Source organism: Schistocerca piceifrons, chromosome 4 (genome assembly GCF_021461385.2).
Source record: "Schistocerca piceifrons isolate TAMUIC-IGC-003096 chromosome 4, iqSchPice1.1, whole genome shotgun sequence".
In the NCBI taxonomy this organism is placed as follows: Eukaryota; Metazoa; Arthropoda; class Insecta; order Orthoptera; family Acrididae; genus Schistocerca; species Schistocerca piceifrons.
Genome location: NC_060141.1, coordinates 354,378,959 through 354,405,867, shown reverse-complemented (window position 1 = coordinate 354,405,867; position 26,909 = coordinate 354,378,959). Strand labels below are relative to the sequence as shown.

Below are 26,909 nucleotides of genomic sequence, written 5' to 3'. Positions count from 1 at the left end.
GAAAACTATGGCATCTAGCGTAAAATTTACGTTAGATTCCCTACAAAAAGGTCCTGTTCATTTGCGTGTAGCGAGTGAGAGAATATGAAAGTGTTGCGGGTTACCTAAAACCCATTGGTAGGGGCCGCTGAAATACCATATATATTAGTAGCAGAACTGACATAAGTGAAAACTTTGGGCCCAGGCACTCATAACGTTACGTCATCGTTTAGGCTCACTGCTATTTGAATATTACTGGTTTATTTGTATTGTATATTACATTATCTGCCTCGAGGGTAAGACCAAAGTAAATACAGCTGTTATTCTTGAGTTGTTATATGCAGACAATGCAGCTGTGGTAGCAAACACAGAAAATGAGCTGCAGTATCTAAGTAACAAATTGTCACATGCATGTGAAAAATTGGTCTTACCGACAGCCTCCAAAAGAGTAAGATCGTGGTTCAGGGCATCACCAACCGTCCATGCATGAGTACTGACGGCAATTCTGCCAGGTAACTGATGACTTTACCTAGTTGTGATCTACAATACGTATCAACTCGTCTGTTGACACTGAGATTACTAACAGAATCGCAAAAGCATCATACATCGTGGGTATATAAAAAACAGAGTCTGGGATAATGATCTGTTGACAATAAAAACTATATCACAAGTTTACAGTACTTGTGTTACCACCACCCTTCTCAGTAGCTGTGAGACATGGAAAACTCTTGCTAAGCACGAATCTCGACTAAACGGTTTTCATCTCTGCTGTCTCCGGAGGATGCTTCAGATCTCTTGAACACATACAAAAACCGTTTATGTATGTCCATATGTTCATTTACGAGCTGCATAAAACGATTTCATTGGGTACTTTCCTTGTGAAATATTTAGCACGTTGAACAGTAGAGCCTTATAAAGTAACTGTTCCGAATTTGAACGTATTTTAAAGTCTTTGCCAACGGGAAGCTATGAGGGTACTCTACTGATTCCTATAATATGAAAGAGGAAAAAGAAAGCTGTAATAGATGCTATTGCTATCTTGGATACCGGAATTAGGTGGAATCACTGAAATTGTTTTCCTTCCAAAGACACTGGAGTAGATACTGAATCAAGCAAATACGATTCGTATTATGGTATTTATTCTAAAGTTCACGACCTTCTTGAAATTGAAAATACGGAAAGCAGAACTGAATGAAATGAGTTTCATATCTTTTGCAAAGACTAGTGTGTCATAGAGTACACTTGCTGAATCTATCAAATGTCAGTACTAATACTCAGCGAGTTTAATAGGTACCGGAATATATCTTACTTGCTGTATAAGGGGGCGTCCAAAAGTTTCCATTAGAGAGTGTTGTTGCTATATATATATGCAACGAAGTCCAACTTCGTTCAGGTGTATAAGCACCGACATTTAGGCAAAGGATTAGTGTGGTATTCGTGTCTTTCCAACGTGCGTGCTGTAAATGAGAAAACGTGAGCCATGGTGGTGTATAAACAAATATGTCCAATCTGCACCAGCGTGCTGTTGTTTTTGTTGGCTGCCGAAGAACAAACATTGGAAGACATCCTTCGGAGAATGAAGAACGTGTAGGGAGTAGCATGTCTGTCGAAACCCACCGATGTGTAATGGTGCGCCAAGTTCCGAACTGGTCACGATTTGACACAACACACGTCCGCATATCGCAAAAGTTACGCAGAAGTTACGCCAACGCAAGCGGGAGTCACTCGAGTACCCGCCCTACAGTCCTGATCTCTAGCGATTACCACGCTTTCGGTCCCTTAAAAATAGCCTTGAAGGATCAATGGGTAATGTCCGACGTGGATGTGGAGCAGGCAGTTACTGACTCCTTCATGCAGCAGGACACGGCGTTTTACCACATGGGTATTTTCAGCGTGGTACGCCGATGGTGTGATTGCCTCAATGCTCACGGCGACCTGATTATTATACCGATTCTGTGTGGCCTTCGAAGCCTCCAGTATAGGCGCTGTTTAATAACATCATTCGATATTCAGCACAATGAAACCTATAATTCTAGGCATCATTCCAAACTAGAAACATTAATAAGCAAGTGAACAACATAATGAACATTAGTGGTTTATTAAGAAGCTGCTTACCTCATTCTGAGTATCTGATTTTCGGGAATATGGCTTACCTGCAACAAAAAAAAGACATAAGTAAGTAAGGGCGAAACAGATGCTTTGGTATAAGAAGAATGTGTACAAAGACGCTGTAGATGTGTTGGTGAAAATATTCAAGGGGTTGTACAAGATATTACCCAGCACTTATGCAAACGTAGTTCATATTTTACACTAATATCATGCGTAAGTGAACTATCAGATACAGTCCTCACATAATTCGGATGCAGGTTCGGATCCTTATTGTGGTAAGCGGTCACTGCGTATGGAAAGCGCTGTTCGTACCTACAAGAATACTGAGGAGGCCCTGAGAGTCATTTTGCCACTCTTCACGAAGAGAAGTCTCCAGATATTAAAGAATAGTGTCAGATGTAGAAGCTAGATGTAATACGTCTTCACTTCGTAGCATGTCGTTCATGAACTTTACCTCTCATCTTAGTAACATTGACTCTTCCGTCGTTCGTTCCTCTTTCGTTGAGATTTTAATGCATGTAACGTACGATAGAGCTCTGTTACCATCCGGTCATGGGTAAAGCTACTAGGAGCTCAATTTTTGCAGAGACGCTATACCTCCAGAATACGGAACAGAGCATAAACTTCTTTACTGCTGGGGCTCATCCTTTGCCAACAATTTCTTGCTGATCCATCGTCTAAGACTACTTTTGAGTGGAAACTGGTTGATCATTTGGACTCTAGTGTCGATCTGAATATATGTGTCATATCTAGCGATATCATAAAGGAAGCTGCCGGACTGAACAATCGGTAAGGCGAACTGGACATTGTGCAGCTAAAATTGGTTACGTCTGAACCGAACATCGACAGCGTCCACGAAATGTGGACTCAACCATTAGGCCGTTGAGGGATCCGCCTCTCAACCTTCAGAAAAACAGGGAAGTCTGTGTTCCTTGATAGGATATCGAGTGTCATTTAGTAATTAATGGATATCATGTGGCCTTCCAAACATTCCAAAGCTCATCAACTGTAAAAGTCCTCGCAGCCTGTTGGGCAGTGATGGAGAAAAGGCATGGTATTATTAAGCAGAGAGTACGTTCTTGAACATCATAAATGTTTGCACGGCTATAGGAAACCATCAGAAGGATATGTGGGCTACGCAGGAGTTTCCCCTTTACTGGTAATATGGGAAGTGGATGTCTTCAGGTTATCCAACATAGCCCATACACTGGTAGAACACTTCGCCCTTTCAGAATAGACACTTCTACCACTGAAGAGTACCACTGAAAGGTACAGCTAGGGCTTAATTTTCCGGAACCAATAATTTCGCAGTTGCCTCTTCCCCAAATGGAAACTGTGTATGGAAACTGGATTTGTGTTGTCTGAGATATTTAAATGTAAAACCTTCCAGACTTGTGCAGGGTTGCAATTGCATTTCCCCTATTTGGAGCTTGAGAAAGGCATGATTTGTTGCCTCCACTAGCTGGGTAGAAAATACCTCGGATCGAGAGGTAGTAGGATAAATCTAGGTGAAAAAGGTGTACCTCCGCCCTATGTGAATTCTTCAATTCAATCAGCTCTTTAGCCACTTCTAGTGTGGCTTCAGATTCCTCCACAGTTGCCGGCCGGGGTGGCCGAGCGGTTCTAGGCGCTTCAGTCTGGAACCGCGCGACCGCTACGGTCGCAGGTTCGAATCCTGCCTCGGGCATGGATGTGTGTGATGTCCTTAGGTTAGTTAGGTTTAAGTAGTTCTACGTTCTAGGGGACTGATGACATCAGAAGTTAAGTCCCATAGTGCTCAGAGCCATTTGAACCATTTTTGAACTTCAGTCTCACAGCACTCATTCTTTCCTCCATGGTCAAGGCCACCTGCAGGTCTCCACTTACAAATTCGTTCCTGACTCTTTTCTCCTGGTTTTTTTAATATCTAACCCAAGAAACTTCATTTCATTGCTTGTATCTGACTTCTTTCTCTCTTGTTTATGATACAGGTCTCTAGACTGTACGTCGTGGTTGGCAGGTTTTATACACGGTCTGTTTATCTCTTAAATGGAATCCCTTGTCTCAGATTAGGTTTCGTTCTTGGTGGAAGAAGCTACATCGTTTTCGTACTGTGTTTAAAACTTTTAGTTTGGCATTTCCATCACTTGATATGACGCTTCCTAAATAACTTCAACTTTTCACACATTCAACCTTCTCTCCTTCCAGTATGATGGTACAAGCTGTGGCCGCCCTACTCATCTTCCATTGTCCCTATCTCGCTCTTACAATCAACTTGAATTCTCTAAACTTTTTGTTCCGGTAATATAGCCTCCTCTGAACCTCCAATTCCATCTCTCCTCAAATGGCAATGTCATCAGCAAAAGCAAAAGCACGGAGATCTTCATTTTCTACCGTCTTGACTTCTTTATGATTGTGTTCATAAGCATAATGAAGAGTAATGGGAAAAGTGAACTGCTTTGCTGAACATCTCTCTTTGTCGTACACCATTTTGATCTTCCACCTCCTACTGCTTTCACAAACTTCATACAGTGTTAGAACTATTTAAATTAATGAATCAGGAATTTTATGTTTTCTCAATCATTTCCATATTTTGCCTCTTGGTACACTGTCTTATGCTTTTTGCAAATCCAGGAACACTATTATCAGATCCTTCCATTTTTCCCAACACTTCACCGTTAACTGATGGAGGTCTATTGTTCCCCTGTTACTTCTGAATCCATGCTGTTGTTCCTCAAATTGATGTACTAGGGTTTTTCCTTCTGTCTCTTTTCTATAATCTTTCCCATTACCGTAAAGCAATGTGACAGCAGTGTGAATCTTAGGTAGTTTGTGCACTTCTTTTTACTTTATCACATAATCGGTGGTATTGTAACTGCAAGCCCCGAAGAGATAAAACAAAATGGCTCAGCCACTTGTGAAATGCAGTATCGTGTGGTGATTCGTCTTTCACATTTGAAGAGGAATAATGCTACAACAGCTCACGTTAAATTGGTGAAAGTTTACACCAACAGTCACGCAGGTGACTACACTGTTAGCAAACAAATCGCGTTAACGAAGAACAAACGTGGTGACCATGTCTCTGTAAAGAACCGAATGTTCTGAGAGAAGTAAAGCGCCTGCTGCTCGAGGACCAGCGTATCACAGTCCAGGCGAAAGTGAAAAAAGGATGATCCTCAGTTTTCAACACCTTGCACGGCATGTTGAATATAATGGTCACAACTGCTAACATCCATTCAAGAAATCCATTGGACCGAAGCAGCATCAGAAACGTTGCAGCTGTGTCAGGCTAATCTGTATGACTTTCCCATTTCTCGTTAGCCTAATTCCAATGAACGAGTGATGGGTATCTCACAATGACGCTGAGACACAGAAGAAAAGCATACAGTATAGATTCAGCACCTTAGAAAAATGCGAAAATCCAGCCAGTATTTGGTAAGGCGAAGCTGAGTGTTTTTTGAGAGTGCCATAGTGTGGTGATAATCCACTGTGATCTTTAAGAGGAAAACCGTCACAGGAGCACACTTGCGAAATCTTCTGAGGAGAGCCCGCATCTCGTGGTCGTGCGGTAGCGTTCTCGCTTCCCACGCCCGGGTTCCCGGGTTCGATTCCCGGCGGGGTCAGGGATTTTCTCTGCCTCGTGATGGCTGGTTGTTGTGTGATGTCCTTAGGTTAGTTAGGTTTAAGTAGTTCTAAGTTCTAGGGAACTGATGACCATAGATGTTAAGTCCCATAGTGCTCAGAGCCATTTGAACCATTTTTCTGAGGAGACTACGAGAGGCAGTGAAGACAAAGCGTCGCAGGAAGGTGCTCAAGGCGGTGTTTTCTTCCACAGATAATATTGCACGTAATGGATCTGTTATTTTGATAATTCAACATTTCGAATTTAAAAGTCGATTGTAGCTTCCGGTTCCCGTTTACGTCTGTGAGTTGTGCTATAACGTCATTTGCACTAGACGTATAAAATGTGTGTTTTATTCATTTTAACCCGTTCCCGCTCTCACACTTATAAAAAGAAATAATTTGTACGATTTTAGGTTCCAAAGTACAAAATACTCTGAAGCGCCAAAGAAACTGGTATAGGTATGCGTGTTCAAATACAGAGATATTTAAACAGGCAGAATACGGCACTGCGGTCGGCAACACCTATATAAGACAAATGTCTGGCGCAGTTGTTAGATCGGTTACTGTTGCTAGAATGGTAGGTTATGAAGATTTAAGTCAGTTTGAACGTGGTGTTATTGTCAGCACGAGCGATGGGACACAGCATCTACGAGGTAGCGATGAAGTGGGGATTTCTCCGAATGACCATTTCACTAGTGTACCGTGAGTAACAGGAATCCGGTAAAACATCAAATCTCTGACATCGCTGCGTCCGGAAAACGAACTTGAAACAATGGGACCAACGAGAACTGAAGAGAATCGTTCAACGTGACAGGAGTGCAACCCTTCCGCAAATTGTTAGAGATTTCAATGCTGAGCCATCAACAAGTGTCAGTCTGTGAACTATTCAATGAAACATCATCACTACGGGCTTTCCTGAGCCTAAGGCCTACTCGTGTACCCGTGATGACTGCACGACACAAAGCTTTACGCGTTGCCTGGGTCCGTCAGTACGGACATTGGACTGTTGATGATTGGAAACATGTTCCGCCTTGTCGTACGAGTCTCGTTTGAAATTGTATGGAGCGGATGGACGTGTACGGATGTGGAGACAACCTCTTGAATCAAGGGGTCCTACATGTCAGCAGGGGATTGTTCAAGCTGGTAGAGGTTCTGTAATGGTGTTGGGCGTGTGCAGTTGGAGTGATATGCGAGCCCTGATACGTCTAGATACGACACTGACAGGTGACACGTACGTAAGGATCCTGTCTGATCACCTGCATCCATTCGTGTCCCTTGTGCATTCCGACGGACGTGGGCAATTCCAGCAGGACGATGCGACACCCCACACGTCCAGAATTGCTACTGAGTGGCAGCGGAAACTCTTCTGATTTTAAACACTTCCGCTGGCCACCAAACTCCCCAGACATGAACATTATTGAGCATATCTGGGATGTCTTACAACGTGCTGTTCAGAAGAGATCTTAACCCCCAATTACTCTTACGGATTTATGGACATCCCTACAGGATTCATGGTGTAAATTTCCTGCAGCACTACTTCAGACATTAGTCGAGTCCATGCCAAGTCGTGTCGCGGCACTTCTGCCTGCCCACTGGGGTCCTACTATTAGGCAGGTGTACAAGTTTCTTTGGCTCCTCAGTGTATAAGGGAATCCACAGTCGCAAAGCAATACATTTGGATGCTGCAGTCGCATTTCATACTTCACAGTCTGACTGACCAGTGCGGTGATAACTCGTTATCGCGCAGATTCCAGTGGATCACATTTCTGAGTCATTATACCACATTCAGCCGTTTCTGATACAACACTTGATCGAATTGGTGGCGCATGGAGTTCCAGTACTTGAACAATGGCGTACATGCCACTCACTGCCGTAGTTGATGTGTTTGACTTAGTGGAACGGTATTCTTGCTCTTCTTCTTGTAAAACAGAGCAACAACAGTACGCAAAGCTATCGGAGACACAGCGTCCGACTCAGAATGTATCAGGCCTTTCTGACTGACCTATCAGTAGCATTCAGCGTAGTAAATAAATGAATAGATAAACAGATTTATTGAAGTTATTGAAGTGTGCGGTGTCGGTTTGATAGTGATGACTTGAGCGACGTTTATTTACCATCACAATGCTTTCAGAATATTGATAAAGGTCCGCGTGCTATCAGTATGAGATGCAGCAGACCCTATTCCAAGAATCGTTTAAATTTTGATTTCACATATTAGTTACGGGACTGGTTTTTAATTCACGGACGTGGAACTTCATGTTGCCCCTCTCCGAGAGACGCACACATAAATTATACCACAAATTAATTCAGGCAGAAGCAAGAAGCAGCGTTCATGATTTACATAAATTGAATATGTCAGAGGAGAATTCTTTTGTGACGAGCCCTCGCTGTTTCGGACGGAATGCCAACCGACAAAGGGAGTGGTCTAGTAAACATAAAAGTTTTTGGTTGAGGACGGTCAAAATGAATATAAAGGTGCGCTTACATGAGAGGAGAAATCAACATGTTCTGGAAAAATGCAGATAATTTAATAACAACCTGAAAAGAGTTAAATGACATACGCTTAGTTCTTGGAGTTTAATTTTTAACAAAACAACGAAAGAGTCAGACACACTTAACGTCACATTGGGGTCCCTCTTACTAGTAGAATCTAGGAGCACAAACAATTTTGATTGAACTCGTTGCTTTCTAATCTCATGTATTGGAGTATGTTTTAGTCCCTGCATGCTATGCACGGGCTATGGTTTGGAATCACTGACCGTTAATTGTTTAATTAGAGACAGTGATGATCAATCAGACTACTTGATTCTAGCGCGAATCGTGCCTGGAGTGACGTAACCAAAATATAAACTACAGAACAAAGAAGTCAGTGTGTACACTCAAGGTACCACACATTTTTAATTACTTAAGGAAAAAATTTTCTTCCTTGTTTTTTAAAGTAGTATAGCGTGTAAATTTACGTTAATAACGAGATCTTAGAGACGGCTAGCCGAGCTGGAGAAGTGTGCGTGAAGAGTAAGTCGCAGTATTTTCAGAATAATCATTTCGAGCTAGCGGAATTGCGGAAAACTTAAACCTGGTTTCTAGGCCAGGACTTGAAGCACACAGCTACGGAATGCAAGTCTAGATCCTTAACCATCTGAAACACATCTAGTTAGTAATCTATTTGTCAGTAAGATGTCACTCATATAAATATGTGCAAACTGCTTCGATTATCATGTCATTACTGTGCCATTACTGTGGAATTATTTTAAAACTGACTTAAGGAAATATTTCCAAATACGCGCACTAAGACCTTAAGCAACTATACTACTGTTTGTGAAAACCCCACACAATGAAGGCGACATGTGATTACAATGAAATTTATTCCGCAGATTAAGGACATGGTACGTCAAAAATTATTAGAATTGCAGAGCTGTACATACACTGAGAGAGAGAATTCAGTACAGTGTGAAGCTGTCACATGCTGCAATGAGAGACTTTAGACGTCGTGGCATGGAATCAAAGGCAGCCTGAATATGATGTTGGGGAACCCATTGACATGTGGTTTATTTATAGGCGCATCCATAAAACATCGATAGAGGTTGCAGGAAGTCCAGAACGAACAAGGTTTGGTGCATGATTGACATGTCAGGCGAATGCACAGGTCAGAGAAGCAGTAATATCCATTGTTCTTCGAAGAAGGCTAGCACAGTCATCACCACATGTGACCGGGCATTGTCCAGCTGAAATATGGCATATGGAGCTGCCTGCAGGAAGGGCATAATCTAGGGTTCTAAGACGCCACTCTTGTACCGGTTTCTGTTCAGATTTCCCTCAATCATATGAAGCAAGATCGTATGCGCAGCCAATAGTGTCCCAAACCATCACACTTTGCATCTGTCAGCTGTGCCGCTCAGCAATGCAGTCTGCCTGATAGATGTCACCACGGTAGTGGCTGACATTTATGCTGCCATCACTGCACGACAGGTTGAAGCGAACTCGTCCAGGAAACTAAATATTGCTACTCTGTACGCCAACGACGGCTTTACGTGCCCATAGCTTTCTGAGGCTTTGGTGATTTCTGGACAGTGGAATCCGAAGCTATGGCATACGTATCACCAGTCGCGTCCTCAGCAGAAGGCGTCAAACGGTCGACGCCGACATGTCCAAGTAAGTTGCACTGCTCCAACGTTGAGTCAAAGCTGTGGACGTAGCTGCTCTGTCGGTTACGCCTGTGCGGAGAAAGTGGTGCTCAGTCCGCGCAGTGATTACATTAGGTGGTCCACTGTTTGCTGTCCCTGTGTACGACCCTCTTCTATCCACTGGTTTCACACACGCATCACTGTCATAGCAGCGTGCCCAGTACGAGGGGCAATGTCACGGTACGACAACCCCGTTTCCGGGAGACCATTCTGCCCTGTTCGAAATCACTCAGATGTGATGGTCGCAGGTTCGAAACCTGCCTCGGACATGGAAGTGTGTGATGTCCTTAGGTTGGTTAGGTTTAAGTGTTCTAAGTTCTAGGGGACTGATGACCTCAGATGTTAAGTCCCATAGTGCTCAGAGCCATTTTTTTTGTTAAGTCCCATACTGCTCAGAGCCATTTGAACCATTTTGAATCTTAATCGCTTTTTATCTTTCCACTGTTCTACACATCCCCCGATTTTGGAGTGATTCACACCTTTTGGAGGTTGCATTTGTCGAAAATGGTAGTGTTGTAGTAATCATTGGCCCAATGTGATAGCATAGTGAAGTACGGATGTAATGTACAGGAATGAGCAAATCTGCTCTGAGTCACACCAAAATTGCGCGAAGTAATACAGCTGGTAACAAAGAGTCAGTGGATTACCTGCCCTAATGAAGCTATAAGCTACGTGGTCGGGAAGAAAAGATATCGTCTGTCGACTGGTTTCAGGCGCGTACTGCAGACAGTTACCCTAGCGAAAGGACACAGCTAGTGAAAGCAAAAGCCCAGTGGGCGGCAAAGTGGCGAATCAGTCAAGAGAATGCGGAGTCGTGAGCAATCTGTAGAAACGAGGCGTAGAATCTACCACGTCACGAAGAGCTGCGTGTTAGATGTTAAATTCTCGCTGAGTAAACGCTCAGGGATGTACACTACCTGATCATAAATATCCGGACGCCCCCTATGTAATGCGGAATTGATCGATAGATTTCACGAGAGGGGGATGTATGAAATGAGGCGGGATATGTTGTGTTGTCAAGCAGTAACAGCAGAATGAGTCGATCAGGGAAGCTCAGCGACTTGGAAAGCGTACTACTCACTACAACCCTTCTATGCTGCCCAAGTCGAGTATTGGTGATATGACCGTGAAGTGGAAAAATGAAGGAACAACCACGGATAAACCAATACCAGGCAGACCTCATGTACTGGCAGACACGAGCCGACGAGCATTGGGGAGGACGCTCGTAAGAAATCGCACGAAATCACCGGAAGCAATCACTCGTGAGTTGAAAAGTGCTACTATCAGTCCCGCTAGTGCAGCTGTGCATAGGGAGTTAAAAAGAATGGGGTACAATCGTCAAGCAAAAAATGGTTCAAATGGTTCTAAGCACTATGGGACTTAACGTCTGAGGTCATCAGTCCCATAGACTTAGAACTACTTAAACCTAACGAACCTGAGGACACCACACACATCCATGCCCGAGGCAGGATTCGAACCTGCGACGGTAGCAGCAGCGCGGTTTCGGACTGACGCGCCTAGAACCGCTCGACCACAACGACCGGAAGTTGTCAAGCAGCTCCTCATAAGTCGTAGATCTCTGAGGTGGTGTAAAGAGCGATTCCACTAGACATAGGATGACTGGTTGGTTCAAATGGCTCTGAGCACTATGGGACTTAACTTCTAAGGTCATCATTCCCCGAGAACTTAGAACTACTTAAACCTAACTAACCTAAGGACATCACACACATCCATGCCCGAGGCAGGATTCGAACCTGCGACCGTAGCGGTCGCGCGGTTCCAGACTGTAGCGCCTGGAACCGCTCGGCCATCCCGGCCGGCTGGATGACTGGAAATGAGTGATTTGGAGGATGAATGTGGCAGTCCGACGGAAGTTTTTGTGCTTGACGAATGCTTGGAGAAGATTTCGTGCCGTCATGCTTAGTGCCAGTGGAATGAGGAGCAGGTGGTGTTATGGTATAGAGGTGATTTTCATGATTGGACTGTGGTTCCCTTATAGCGCTTAAGAAAATGCTAAATTCAGAAGGATATGAACACTTTTTTACAGTATTGTGTACTACATATGGCAAAGAAATAGTTCGGAGACTATGATCGCTTGTACCAACATAAGAAAGCACCCCGTCCAAAGGCATGACCTGTGGGGCAATGGTCTGTGGATTATGACATTTCTGAAATTGACTGGCCTGCCCAGAGGCATGGTCTGTACCCAATGAAACACCTTTGGGTTGAATTAGATTGTCGATTTCACTCCAGACCACAGAATCCCACACCAGTATCCTGAGTGGTTCCAGCCCTTGAGGAGGAATGGGCTGTCATTCTTCCACAGACATTCAGATACCTCATTGAAAGTGTCTCCATCAGATACCAAGCCGTCATAAGGTCGAACAGTGGACACATCCCATACTGTTAACTAATAGGCGTCCGGACAATTTTGATCTACTAGTGTATCAGAATGTAAAATGCGCGGCTACAGTTTTTCACTGAGGAAATCAGCCCGGCAGAGGAAAGGACATATACAGCACGAAAAGCGCCTTTATTACTCCCCTGATGGGTGTAGCAAACTGCCGATTTACTGCCCGTTTTAGCGGTAATTACGGGTACAACTACGTCTGCGGAACTCGTGTGAACGACTGCTACTAAAGCGCCAATGATGTGTGTGTTTGCAATATTGTCTCGGATTATTTAGCTACCACTTTTAGCTTACTCACCCGTCCTGTACGACTTAGTGACAATCTGGTCCATAAGCCACAATCGCACAGAGTATGTCTCTAAATCAACTTGTACAATACGGAACACAAGACATTTCCTAGTATACCGACTACATATACCATCAATGAGCACGTGAATACTCAAGGCTGCTCTCACATATATCGCCTAGCACGGCCAACAGAATTTGTCAACGATGCCATCACCCGAAGTGTGATTCTCTCTCTCTCTCTCTCTCTGCTAGCGTTTATCCTGTCGGGTTCCGCTGTTATTCATGATTTCGCAAATTTTATTTCAACTTTGTGACTGCATGTCCGTCCTTAGGCACTGTCGTGCGGTCGCGGTGTCCGTCAGTGAATCGTTTATTTCGTGTGTTGTCGTAATTTTTGAATTTATTACCCTGCGTGTCGTATTTTATGAGGTGAAGAGTGGGGACCAGCCCAGCATTTTCCTGCACGCTCTTGGAAAACCGTCGAACACCACACTCAGGCTGGCACGTGTACCAGACTACCGGATTTGATCCCTGCCTGGCAAGCTGGCGCGCTGCCCTCTAAGCTATGCGAGCACGTCACCACCCCAAACGCGATCACGCCAGCTAACATGACACATGCTTAGCCTGTCAGGTGAACGAGCGAGAGAGTACCGCCAAAAACACCTACACTGCAGTAACAGCAAACGACGGTATTTTAAATGCCGCGATCTAATCGTATAGTCAGTCCTCGCAACGCATGATGAAAGTTTCCTACAGGCTATTCCTTCACCTACAGTTCCGTTAGCAGAGCATACACGTCCTAACTATTCTTCTAATCCTCGTTTCTTCTCGTGGCTTTGTCTCCCAACCCCTTTTAAGCAGGGTCGACATTGTTACTGTTATATTTGGCACGGTTCATTTAAGGAGTGGACGGATATTTCTTCTGTCACCGTAACCTCTCATCCACCCTCCCCCTCCTCCCCCCCCCCCACTCCCCAGAGGTGTATGTGTACCCCAGACTACCTGCGTGTAATGTGAGAGAGTGTGAATTTTTTTTTTTTAAAGTGTTTGCGAATCGTTTAAGTGATTTGATACCAGCCTGGTATTCACTTTGTCAGATGTGGAAAACGGTCTAAAGGCCACATTCAGTCTGATTAGTACACCAGCCCTAGTCGTTAATCCGCCGTGCGGATACTATCCGGGTCCGGCACACCTGCTCGAATGCCGAAAGCAGAGTGCTAACTCACTCTGCTGTCCGGGCAGGTTAAGAATTTTCCTAATCAAGAGTTTAAAACGCCGCCTCATACTTAGCACTTACCTTCCATCTGAACCTGACCCTCGGCTGCAACATTTTTATTTCTTATTTTTTTTTTCTTTCGTTTGCAACGTGCTCTATTCTCAGTTCTCGCTGTCGATGCTCATGTTTCACACTTACGAGGAGAACACGGCAACTGATGTAACCCGATTTCCCAGAAACTTTTGAGAACACGGCCGTCAAAGTTTTCCATAAACTTAAGATGCCTTTTAGCGCGCAACAAGCTCAGCGTCTTCGACCAGAGGACTGCCTGTCCTTAGCTATTAAAAAGCTGATTTAAAGGACTGAACGTTGAACTTCATCGGGTGTCACATTGACGTCCACCCAGACCAACGAACAATAAAATCCTGTTGGAAGACATCCGCAACTGAGCGTTACAGCAGAGGTTGAAAATACCGCTTCAGTTGTAAATTTCTTTATTTTCACACGACCGGTTTCGGACCGTTATAAGCCCATCTTCAGGTGTCACAGCTGTGCTGTGGTCCCCGAGCGCCGCGTGTACCAGGCGCGGTGTGCTGCCAATAAAATGCTTAATAAATGCATAATTTAAAAAAATGGCATAGTGGCTAGCGACCCGGCCTTTCAGTTTTGCTCCCCGTGTTCGAAACACGATTATTGTCTTTATTTATTTTCATTTCTTTCATTTATCAACCCATGTCCGTAGAAGGTTACTACTCGAATGATTCTTATTAAGTTCGGGGATACAAGCACGTTATATTAATTGTAAAATTACAACTGCGTTTCACAATAACTGTCATACGTTTGATACGTAACACATGAGTGTTTGGTATTTTCAAGGGTTACAACCTTTCTTTTTAAATTCTATTAATCTTCTATTTTAGTGTCGTATCAATCCTTAATTCTCATAATTTATTCTTATGTTTATTCTTCAGGAAGATTTTGTGCATTCGCTTAGATGACACCGATCGTAGAAACACATGAAACATATAAATTCCGAACATCACCAGCATCGCTCCATGGCAGATTTGTCAGAGCGACTTCTCTTCGTATGAATGACATTTGGGAAAGAAAAGAATTTCAGGTGCTGACAACAATTTCGAGGCAAACCACGGATAATGGATCACTTTAAGAAAACTAGCGCTTGCAAGTGATTGTGAATCGAGGTACATTACAGGAATTTCACCGAAAACGGTTTCAAAATATTTTTCTATTCATATCTTCTGGTAAACCTTGCGGGATGTAAGGTCGTGGTCCATGAAACTCTTCAGCTCCTAACGTTTCGTCCAGTGCTTCGCTGGACATCTTCAGAGGGGTGTTTCTCCTCCGGTGAGTCTTGCCGACTGACGGGTCGGACGTCTGAGAGCGGCTTATGTATCGTAGAAAGTGGGCATGACCAGAGTTACACGTGATATGCAGAGATAACCTTTGTCAGAGATAAAACTTAACTATCGTTCGTAACCTTGTCACGGATAAAACTGTCTAGCAATTCTGTAGTGCTACTGTCCAAATATCACTAAGTTTCATGGTCTCTTCTTTCCGATTAAAATTATCCCTATGTTTATATATTTCAATTGCTTCTCTACAAAGCCGTGGGTAATAGTTCGTCGTCGTAGTTTTCCGAAACAAAAATTTTATCTACGACGACGAACTATTACCCACGGCTTTGTAGAGAAGCAATTGAAATATATAAACATAGGGATAATTTTAATCGGAAAGAAGAGACCATGAAACTTAGTGATATTTGGACAGTAGCACTACAGAATTGCTAGACAGTTTTATCCGTGACAAGGTTACGAACGATAGTTAAGTTTTATCTCTGACAAAGGTTATCTCTGCATATCACGTGTAACTCTGGTCATGCCCACTTTCTACGATACATAAGCCGCTCTCAGACGTCCGACCCGTCAGTCGGCAAGACTCACCGGAGGAGAAACACCCCTCTGAAGATGTCCAGCGAAGCACTGGACGAAACGTTAGGAGCTGAAGAGTTTCATGGACCACGACCTTACATCCCGCAAGGTTTACCAGAAGATATTTCATCCGGTCGTGAAAGCCTTCATACTATGATTTTTCTATTCACTTGTTTTTTTCTTTCTTTACTTTTTTCAGTTTTCTAGTTTTTTAGTTTTCTCAAAAACGATCGAATATCTACAGATAAGCTGTGACATATGTTCGCTTATTTTGATTCTTCTTCCCCCTAGCGAAGTTTCTGGGAAATAGGGTTATGCCACTGCCGTGCTCTCCCCGTTAGCTAGTAGCAAACTTACGTGATCCCTCTGTAGCGTTGTTTCTGTTCCTTATTCTAGGTTGCTAGTTTCAGTCCCGCTTGGGTCATGAAATTTTGTCTAAAAGTACCGTTACTGTGTGAATAGAACGAAGTGGTGAAACGGGAGAAATGTATACACGTGTCTGTAAAATACGAAATTTCCGAATCTACCTAAATTTGGAGCGCTTGCTGTACGGCTGTTACTAAATGTCACTCGTTACTCTATACATCCTCAGTAAACTGAAAAGTCATCTCTTATTCGAGCTAACAGAATATATAGTACCACGTGAACTTCACTTATATGCGGTTATGACGATAAGGGGATAAATTCCGCACTTTATCACTCCGGTTCTTACGTTCATACTTACTTCCACACCCACTTCCGTGTTAACCCGTTGCTCATTCAGAATCGTGTTTATTACAAGTGATATCTAAATTCCCTAAGAGAAGCCATAGTCTATTTGATTTTCGGCACAAAATCTTTGATATTTTTAATATCGTGAAGTGCCATCTGCTTTGCCACACCACAGACTCTTAACAAGGATCCGAGCACACGGAACAGGTTCTTAGATACGATCGTGGCTCGAAGACTTTTTAAGTAATAGAATCCTGTACGGAGTCCTGGACATTGAGTGTTCATCAGAGATAATGGTATCGTCAGGAGTGACTTACGCATATGTGGTAAGGCCGTTGTTGTTCTCCAGACACATAAACGGTCAGACGGTTGCGGGGGGCAGAAATGTACTACTGTTTACTGATGACGCTGTAGTGTACGGGGAAGTATAACCACTGAGTGGCTGTCAGAGGATACAGGATGCTTGGATAGAATTTATTTTTGATGTTATGAATGGCAGCGTTCTCTGAAAGTGGAAAAAAAATACGATTATGTCGCAGCTGGTGAAAAAAATATAAGTTAATGTTGACGAGTGGGGAAAAAAATTCTGTAATTTTAGAATGCTGCTGGACACCGTTATGTCGTAACGTTGCAAAGTGGCATGAAATGCAACTACAACGCAATGTCGGCTGTTGTGAAGGCGAGTGGTCAACTTCGGTTTACTGGGAGAATTCTAGGAGAGTGTCGCTCACCTATAAAGGAGGCCCCCTACAGAACCCCGTGCGACCCATTCTTGAGTATGCTCGAGTGTTTCGCACCCCCAGATTGGGTTAAAGGGAGACATCGAAGCAATTCAGAGAGTTGCTGCTAGATTTGTCACCGGCAGGTTCGATTGACACACGAATATCACTGAAATTCTCCGTGAACTCAAATGTGAATCCCTGGAGGGAAGTAGGCCTTATTTTCGTGAAACACTGTGGAAAACGTTTGGAGAAATGCCACTTGAGACGGATCCTATGACGTTTCTACAGTCCCACCGTTAGTCTTGCGTAAAGATCGCGAAAGCAAGGTAAGAGAAATCACTGCTCGTATGGAGGTGTACAGACAATGGTATTTTTCCCTCGGTCCATTCGCGAACGGAACAGCAAAGGAAATGACTGATAATGGTACAATGTACCTGTAGATGAACCAGTTCAGCATAGTGCTGGAACACAGGACAAATATTTGGACGAAATGTTTCCAGGTCCCGGCCAATGGCTTACCGCAATGGTAACACCGGATCCCGTCAGTTCACCGAAGATGAGCGCTGTCGTACTTGGCTAGCACTTCGATGGGTCACAGTCTTCGTCTGCCGAGTGCTTTTGGCAATTGGGGTGCACTCAGCCCCTGTGAGGCCAAGTGAGGAGCTACTTGCCTGAGAAGTAGCGGCACCGGTCACGAAAACCGAGAACGGCCTGGAGAGCGGTGTGCTGACCACAAGCCTCTCCGTATCCGCATCCGGTGACGCCTAAGAGGCGAGGAGGACACGGCGGCCGGTCGATACTGTTGGGCCTCCTAGGCCTGTTCGGACGGTGTTAGTTCTTTTTTTTTCTCCAAGACACGCTTTTACCCCTATTATTGTTGCTTGCTAGGTCTGAATTACATTAAATCATGACCGTTAGGGTCCATTACCCAGGTCTGTGGGGATTTTCTCACCTCAAACTTCTTCGCAAGTACACACGCAAGAGCATACACTTGAGGAATCTTTTTCAGGCACTTACTGTTCACGGGCAGATAACGTCAAGATTAGATTGTTATTTGTTCACGATTTCTCTAGCCTTTGAGGGAGGGAGGGGGGAGGGAGGGAGGGGAGAGAGAGAGAGAGAGAGAGAGAGAGAGAGAGAGAGAGAGAGAGAGAGAGAGAGAGGAGAAGAAAAAGAAGAAGTAACGAACTTTTTGCGAATGGAAACAAGGACCAAGTAGGCTGTGCGATTAGCAGATTTCAACTGTGGGTAATTTTCAAGCATATATTTCAACCTTCACGCTTCCTTTCACATTACTAAATCGCTCGTACATGTGGGCAGGTAAGAAGCGTGAAGCTTAAATTATGTGCTTGAAAATGACCCACGGTTGAAACTGGTTAATTGCAGATTACAGCTTACTTGGACCGTGCTTTCATTCGTGGTACACACTGGATACCTCCCAAAAAAATTTAAGAAATTAACTCATAGAGATGCACGGACTGGCCCAAGGAGGATTGAGGAAACGACGTAATTAAGCACCACCTGTCGCATGCAGTTCCAACGTAGCACTGAAAATTACAACTGTGTTTTATAGTACGTGTCATTATAATACTAGCCTGGCCCTTTTCCATCTTCAGGCTAACATCCAGAAGATGTAAGACTACTATATGTCTTCGAAAACGTCGCGGCCACATTGCGAATGAATGCGGAAGAAACCCAAGAACATTTTATTACGCTGACAGGCTGCGAGACCCTCATTTGCACCTCAGCTTCTCAGCTGTTACCGCTATCCTAGGTGGACAGAGTTTCAGTTCCTCAACCAAAGAAAATTCCTCGACAAGTTTGCAGACTATTCACGTATGAGTCATGTACGGTGGCAGATCGCTTTCAGCGATAGACGCCTCTTTCCGTGTTTATTATTACATACACTACTGGCCATTAAAATTGCTACACCAAAAAGAAATGCAGATGATAAACGGGTATTCATTGGACAAATATGTTATACTAGAACTGACATGTGATTACATTTTCACGCAATTTGGGTGCATAGATCCTGAGAAATCAGTTCCCAGAGCAACCACCTCTGCCCGTAATAACGGCCCTGATACGCCTGGGCATTGAGTCAAACAGAGCTTGGATGGCGTGTACAGGTACAGCTGCCCATGCAGCTTCAACACGATACCACATCTCATCAAGAGTAGTGACTGCATTACTGTGACGAGCCAGTTGCTCTGCCACCATTGACCAGACGTTTTCAGTTGGTGAGAGATATGGAGAATGTGCTGACCAGAGCAGCAGTCGAACATTTTCTGTATCCAGAAAGGCCCGTACAGGACCTGCAACATGCGGTCGCGCATAATCCTGCTGAAATGTAGGGTTTCGCAGGGATCGAATAAAGGGTAGAGCCACGGGTCGTAACACATCTGAAATGTAACGTCCACTGTTCAAAGTGCCGTCAATGCGAACAAGAGGTGACAGAGACGTGTAACCAATGGAACCCCATACCATCACGCCGGGTGATACGCCAGTATGGCGATGACGAAAACACGCTTCCAATGTGCGTTCACCACAATGTCACCAAACACGGATGCGACCATCATGATGCTGTAAACAGAACCTGTATTCATCCGAAAAAATGACGTTTTGCCATTCGTGCACCCAGGTTCGTCGTTCAGTACACCATTGCAGGCGCTCCTGTCTGTGATGTAGCGCCAAGGGTAACCGCAGCCATGGTGTCCGAGCTGATAGTCCATGCTGCTGTAAACGTCGTCGAACTGTTCGTGCAGATGGTTGTTGTCTTGCAAACGTCCCCATTTGTTGACTCAGGGGTCGAGACGTGGCTGCACGATCCGTTACAGCCATGCGGATAAGATGCCTGTCATCTCGACTGTTAGTGATACGAGGCCTTTGGGATCCAGCACGGCGTTCCGTATTACCCTCCTGAACCCACCGATTCCATATTCTGCTAACAGTCATTGGATCTCGACCAACGCAAGCAGCAATACCGCGATACGATAAACCGCAATCGCCATAGGCTACAATCCGACCTTTATCAAAGTCAGAAACGTGATGGTACGCATTTATCCTTCTTACACGAGGCATTACAACAACGTTTCACCAGGCAACGCCGGTCAACTCCTGTTTGTGTATGAGAAATCGGTTGGAAACTTTCCTCATGTCAGTACGTTGTAGGTGTCGCCACCGGCGCCAACCTTGTGTGGAATGCTCTTCGTGTCGGTTAAATTTCGCGTCTGTAGCACGTCATCTTCTTGGTTTAGCAATTTTAATGGCCAGTAGTTTATTTATCAGCTATCTTAGTGTGAGCACAGATCTACTTTTCATCTTCATTTTTTTCTGTTTTGGACGGGACTGTATTTACTCTACTGTAACAACTATTTTTAGTTTCCCTTACTGATTACGCTCTCTTTGTTGCTTTGTTAGTGACATTTTCAAGTTATTACGAGCAACGGCCCAGCCAGCCGCTGTCATCCTACGATAAACGTCTGCAGTTTAAATAATTTTCCATTTAATCACGTCTGCACCATTCTTGGTTTATTTGCAGATTTTGATTGATGTAGTGCCAGGTTGTTCGCAACAATAAGAGACTGCTGCTCCCAAGGAGTTAAATTTCCCGTGTGGAGCCACTTAGGTTGAAGAATATTACTTATAACAAGTTTATTGGTGTGGTCATTCTATACAGCTAATATATAAATGTACGTTTTATACTAGAAAAGTCAATGCCTTGGGCATCAAGTACTTTATTAAAATTCATTATCGATTGAGACTACATTTTCTAACACATGGCAAATGTTGGCAGGAGAGACAAGTAACTACTAAAATCCTACGAAAATACTTTTAATACAAGAAGAGGAAACGTATCGAAACGAAAATATACTGCCAGACAAAAATAATGAAGCACCCAGAAGCCATCATCAGGTGTCAGTGTATAAGGGACAGTCGAATGAAAACGAGACTGTCAATGCCTGCATGGAAATACGTTTTCGTTTGGCTACAAAACGATGAGTGAGCCCAGGCGCGCACCTCTCCGTGCGCTGTAAATCTACGGCCCCAAATAACTTTCCTCAGAGTTCCAAAACCATGGAAATCTCATGGTGAGAGATCGGGGCTGTATGGTGGATGTATAAGCGCTTCCCAGCGAAACTTCTGCATCTCGACAAGGTCATGATGACCAGTCTCTTTGATTGCAAGGGCCCGTTGCTCATTGACTTTCTGGAACAAGGCGCCATAATTAATGCACAGCATTACGTGGACACTTTGCAAAAATTCAAGCGCACCAAGCCCAAACGCCCAAGAATGTTGACGGACGGCTTCATTCATTTGCCGGATAATACTTCTCCACATGTTGCCAAGGTTGTTTCGACTGCGCTGGGAAGTGCCTACTCATCCTCCATGCAGTATCGGTTTTCATTTTCCTGGGGCCCTGAAAAAAGACATTTGTGGCCGTCGATTTGCTTCGTACGAAGAAATACACACCTGGGTACAATCATGGTTTCGTAGGCAATCGCAAACATTTTTCTGTGAAGGCACTGACCATCTTGTCTCAAAGTGGTATAAATGTATTACCAGTTATAGCGGTTACTTCCGAAATAATAAAGAGTTTACCTACTTTTTCTATCTGTCCCATTTTCACTGACTGCTCGTCTAACTTCGTACACGTACACAGCATCGACAGGTGTGTAAATAGTTATAGACGAAATTCTGTGACGTTTACAACGGCCACCAGAGTGCATTAATTTGATCCGTGTTTACGGTTGTTACCAGGTCTAGCGGTGTATGTAAGGGGCGTGAACAGTGTCATTTGTTGGTTGGTCACTGTGAGGGACACAGATATGTCGTGTACTCGTGTGAGACAGCTTTATCAGCACCTGGCAGCGTTTAAATGGTGCTTCATTGTGGGTCTGTAGGAACGGTTGGTCGAAATCGTGCACTAACCAGATCTATGGGCCATTCGGATGTGTCAGCGGCCAGATGTTGGATAACATGGGAATGTCATCAAGGTTGCGGTTGAACACGTCTGACCACCACAAGGGAGGATCGCTGCATTGTCTAACAATCACACCACAGCCCCTTCACATCTTGGCCTGCCACCCGAGAACAAGTAACGCACACCTTGCAAAAATATGTGCCATCTCACACCACTGGTCGGAGACGGGCGACAGTTCAATGCTTAGGCTTCCGTTAGTCCCAAAACACAAACGGTTGCATGTGGAGTTGTTCAAATGGTTCAAGTGGCTCTGAGCACTATGGGACTTAACATCTGAGGTCATCAGTCCCCTAGAACTTAGAACTACTTAAACCTAACTAACCTAAGGACATCACACACATCCAATGCCCGAGGCAGGATTCGAACCTGCGACCGTAGCAATCGCGCCATTCCGGGCTGAAGCGCCTAGAACCGCTCGGTCACCACGGCCGGCGCATGTGGAGTTGTGCCGTGGTCGGGAAGCATAGACTGCTGGCGATGGCATCGGACTGTGTTCAGCGATGAATCGCGGTTCTACCCTGGAAGATCATCGTCGGTGAGTCTGGCGGTGTCCTGGGGAGAGGTCTTTCTCGTCCACTGCTTTTGGATAGGCACAGTGGCTTTACTCCTGGCGTCAGGAAGTGGGGACCGTGCAACGTTGTGCTGTTGTTAACACAGTGATATTGCATTTGGAAGCACGACGGTTCGGATCCCCGCCCGGCCATCCAGAACTAGATTTTTCGTGTTTGCCCTCAATGGTTTAAGGCAAATGCGAAGATGGTTCCTTTCAGAAGGGCACGGTCGATTTCCTTCACCTTCAAAAAAATGGCCCTGAGCACTATGGGACTTAACATCTATGGTCATCAGTCCCCTAGAACTTAGAACTACTTAAACCTAACTAACCTAAGGACATCACACAACACCCAGTCATCACGAGGCAGAGAAAATCCCTGACCCCGCCGGGAATCGAACCCGGGAACCCGGGCGCCCTTCACCTTCCTTCCCCAATGAAACTTGCACTGCGTCTCCAATCACTTCGTTGTAGACGGGACGATAAAGTCTAGTCTTCTTACCTTCCTTCCTTATAGTGTGGGGAACCATCGGGTATGACTTGAGGTCACGGCAGGTAGTGGAAGGAACTCTGACGGCCCAACGTTACGTCACGAATGTCCTCCGTCTTCCTGTATTAGCTCTATGCTACAGTTTCATAGCCCCTTTTTTCAACAGGAAAATACTCATACGTACATAGCACGTGCCTCTGTCAAGTGTTTACGTTATTTTGAGGTACTCCCCTGACCATCAGGTGCCCCAGACCCCTCTGTTACCTGTCTGTGTGATTTTGAGATACTCCCATGACCATCGAGTTCACCCTATCTCTCCCCGATAGAACGTGTATGAGTCCAACTCGAACGCCAATTCCGTCCGGGTGCATCCAGAACATCAAGAATCAGTTACAACGAACAAGAGCCAGCGTGCCTCAGGAGAGAACAGAACGGCTATATGACACCCTCCCCAACAGAGTAGGTACATAAGTCTTTTTAGACCAGATGGGGTGCAACGTCATACTGATAATTGGAATCACACTGGCACTTTTTTTTTTCAAATTTGCCTCGATTTTCCAATAACTGAAATAAAATTACAGTTACAACCTGTGACGTTTCATGTCATTAATTTCTGCCCTTCTGGGGGCTCTTCGCTTGCCAGACAATGTATGACACTGAAGAGGCAAAGAAACTGGTACAGCAGCCTAATATTGTGTAGGGCCCACGTGAGCACGCAGAAGTGCCGCAACACGACGTGGCATGGACTCGACTAATGTCTGAAGTACTGCTGCAGAAAACTGACACCCTGAATACTCCAGAGTTGTCCATAAATCCGTAAGAGTACGACGGGTGGAGGTGTCTTCTGATCAGCACGTTGCAAGGCATCTCAGATATGCTCAATAATGTTCATGTCTGGGGAGTTTGGTGGCCAACGGAAGTGTTTAAACTCAAAGAAGTGTTCCTGGAGCCACTCTGTAGCAATTCTGGACGTGTGGGGTGTCGTATTGTCCTGCTGGAATTGCGCAAGTCCGCCGGAATGCACAGTGGACATGAATGGATGCAGGTGATCGGACAGGATGGTTACGTACGTGTCACCTGACAGTGTCGTATGTATACTTGTCAGGAGTCTCATATCACTCCAACTGCACACGCCCCACACAATTACAGAGCTTCCACCAGCTCGAACAGTCCCCTGCTGACATGCAGGGTTCGTGGATTGATGAAGATGTCTTCCTACTCATACACGTCCGTCCGCTCGATACAATTTGAAACGAGACTCGTCCGACCAGACAACATGTTTCCAGTCGTCAGCTGTCCAATGTCGGTGTTGGCGGGCCCTGGGGAGGCGTAAATGGCTCTGAGCACTATGGGACTTAGCATCTACGATCATCAGTCCCCTAGAACTTAGAACTACTTAAACCTAACTAACCTAAGGACATCACACACATCCATGCCCGAGGCAGGATTCGAACCTGCGACCGTAGCAGTCGCGCGGCTCCGGATTGAGCGCCTAGAACCGCTAGACCACCGCGGCCGGCAGGAGGCGTAAAGCTTTGTGTCGTGCAGTCATCAAGGGTACACGTGTGAGCCTTTGGCTCCGAGAGCCCATATCGCTGATGTTTCGTTGAATGGTTCGCACACTGACACTTATTGATGGTCCAGCATTGAAATCTGCAGCATATTTCGGAAAGGTTGCTCTTCTGTCATGCTGAACGATTCTCTTCAGTCGTCGTTGGTCCCGTTCTTGCAGGATCTTTTCCCGGCCGCAGCGATGTCGGAAGTTTGATGTTTTACCGGATTCCTGATATTCACGGTACACTCATAAAATGGTCGTACGGGAAAATCCCCACTTCTTCACTACCTCAGAGATGCTCTGTCCCATCGTTCATGCGCCGACTGTAACACCACGTTCAAATTCACTTAAATCTTGGTAACCTGCCATTGTAGCAGCAGTAACCGATCTAACAACTGCGCCACACACTTTTATAGGCGTTGCCAACCGCAGCCCCGTATTCTGCCTGTTTACGTATCTCCGTATTTGAATACGCGTGCCTATACCAGTTTCTCTGGCGCTTCAGTGTATACTGCAACAAGAAAAATGCGACTGACTGTATAAAACGGATATTACTTAACATTAGAAGAATTAAAAATTTTATGATCTCCTCTTCATTCGTGACCCGTGCGGACAAGGCCTGTACCTGGATTGGAGAGGCACTGTCTCGGGAGACACACTAGACTGAAGTCCCCAGACTGAAGTCCCCAGACTGCTGCTCTTCTTCCAGACCATTAGCGTGCGCCAGTTCCGCTCTGTGATTAACGAACCGTCCGGCGCTTCGGGACATTAATTTGAATAACGAGTTCCGCAGCCGCATACGAATTCCGGTCACGGAATTCTTTCGGCGGGGGTACGGCTCCGTTCCGTAAGAGGACAGACCCGACCGGCGGCTAACCCGATAATCGGACCAAACTGACGTTTAATGATTGCATTAGCATTCGTCTGCTCAAAAATTTCCCATTTCATGCAGGAGCTGTCGTGCAGTAAAAAAATGAGGTGGGCGGAGAAACTGGGTAAATGCACGGCAAAGTGTAAATTCTTTAGTTAAGAACTGTATTTTTCCACACTAGGCACTATGATCAAGGCTGGAAGATTATATGCGCTTAATGTGTAATTTGCTGCCTGGCTCAGTCGGAAGACAGCGTAGGCGTGACAGAGATGAATTTGTTGGAGACTTGATCAGAACTCTTGCAACCGTTTTTGTTTTAGTGCAGAATCAGTTCTTTGACCCTTCCACCGCAGGGCCGCCGAGCGCTAACGCACACCATGTTGGTGCGATGCCATTTAACCTGGAGGGTATTCAGTTTGAATCCCGGTTCGGAAGCAATTTTCATTACGAGATTTGGCTACAAGGAGAGGAGGGGTGGTAATGTGCGGTTGCTGATCACCAGACATTGTCAATATAGCGCGTAAATTACCGCTACTCATTGTCTCACGGTGAGAGGGATAAGATATTGTTGTTGGTGTTTCATATGTATAATAGGTACGTTGATTTCGGTCGCCACGTTGAGACTATCCGAGGCGTGTAGGTTGCGTCGCGCTACCAAAGTTCGACCCATCTGTCTTCTTTTCTACAAAATAACTGCTTGTGTACAATGAGCTTCATAAAATTTTGATTGGCTGTTGATATTCACCATATAAAAATGTTCATCGTCTTCTTTTCCATCGTCACTAACAATCCAGAAGCGATGATAAACTACATACTGCACTACAGATTAAACAGGAACTGAAAGTTGAGTCATAACACAGAAACACCACTCTGGCGACTTCCTATATAGAGGCAAGCAATCAGAAAAAACAAAAAACATCAACTGCATTCGTAGATCTGAGCGCAACCTATGAAACTGTCTGGAGACAAGAACTGTTGTACAAACTAATTCAGATAATTCCCTAAAGCAGTACTATCAGACTGATCGATAACATGCTTGCTGGGAGAGCGTTTAAAGTGTTTACTGGAGAAAGAAAGAGCTCCAGCAAGGTACTCAACAACGGGCTACCACAGGGCTCACTCCTGGCCCCTCTGTTCTTCAACCTTTACATTTCTGACATTGCAGACACACAATCTAGGAAGTTTGGCTACGCGGACTACTGGACCCTAGCTGCACAACACGGATCATTTGAGGTCGCTGAAGACATCCTGTGCTCCGATCTGAAGTCGCAGAGTGGCTACTTTCTCA

The 26,909-nt window shown here is 44.9% G+C and overlaps 1 protein-coding gene across 1 annotated transcript in view; it reads right to left on the bottom strand.

Moving 5' to 3' along the window:
• Window positions 1–26,909, bottom strand: part of LOC124796347 (laminin subunit gamma-1) — a 1,176,638-nt gene that overhangs the window by 445,140 nt on the left and 704,589 nt on the right. The window lies entirely within an intron of this gene.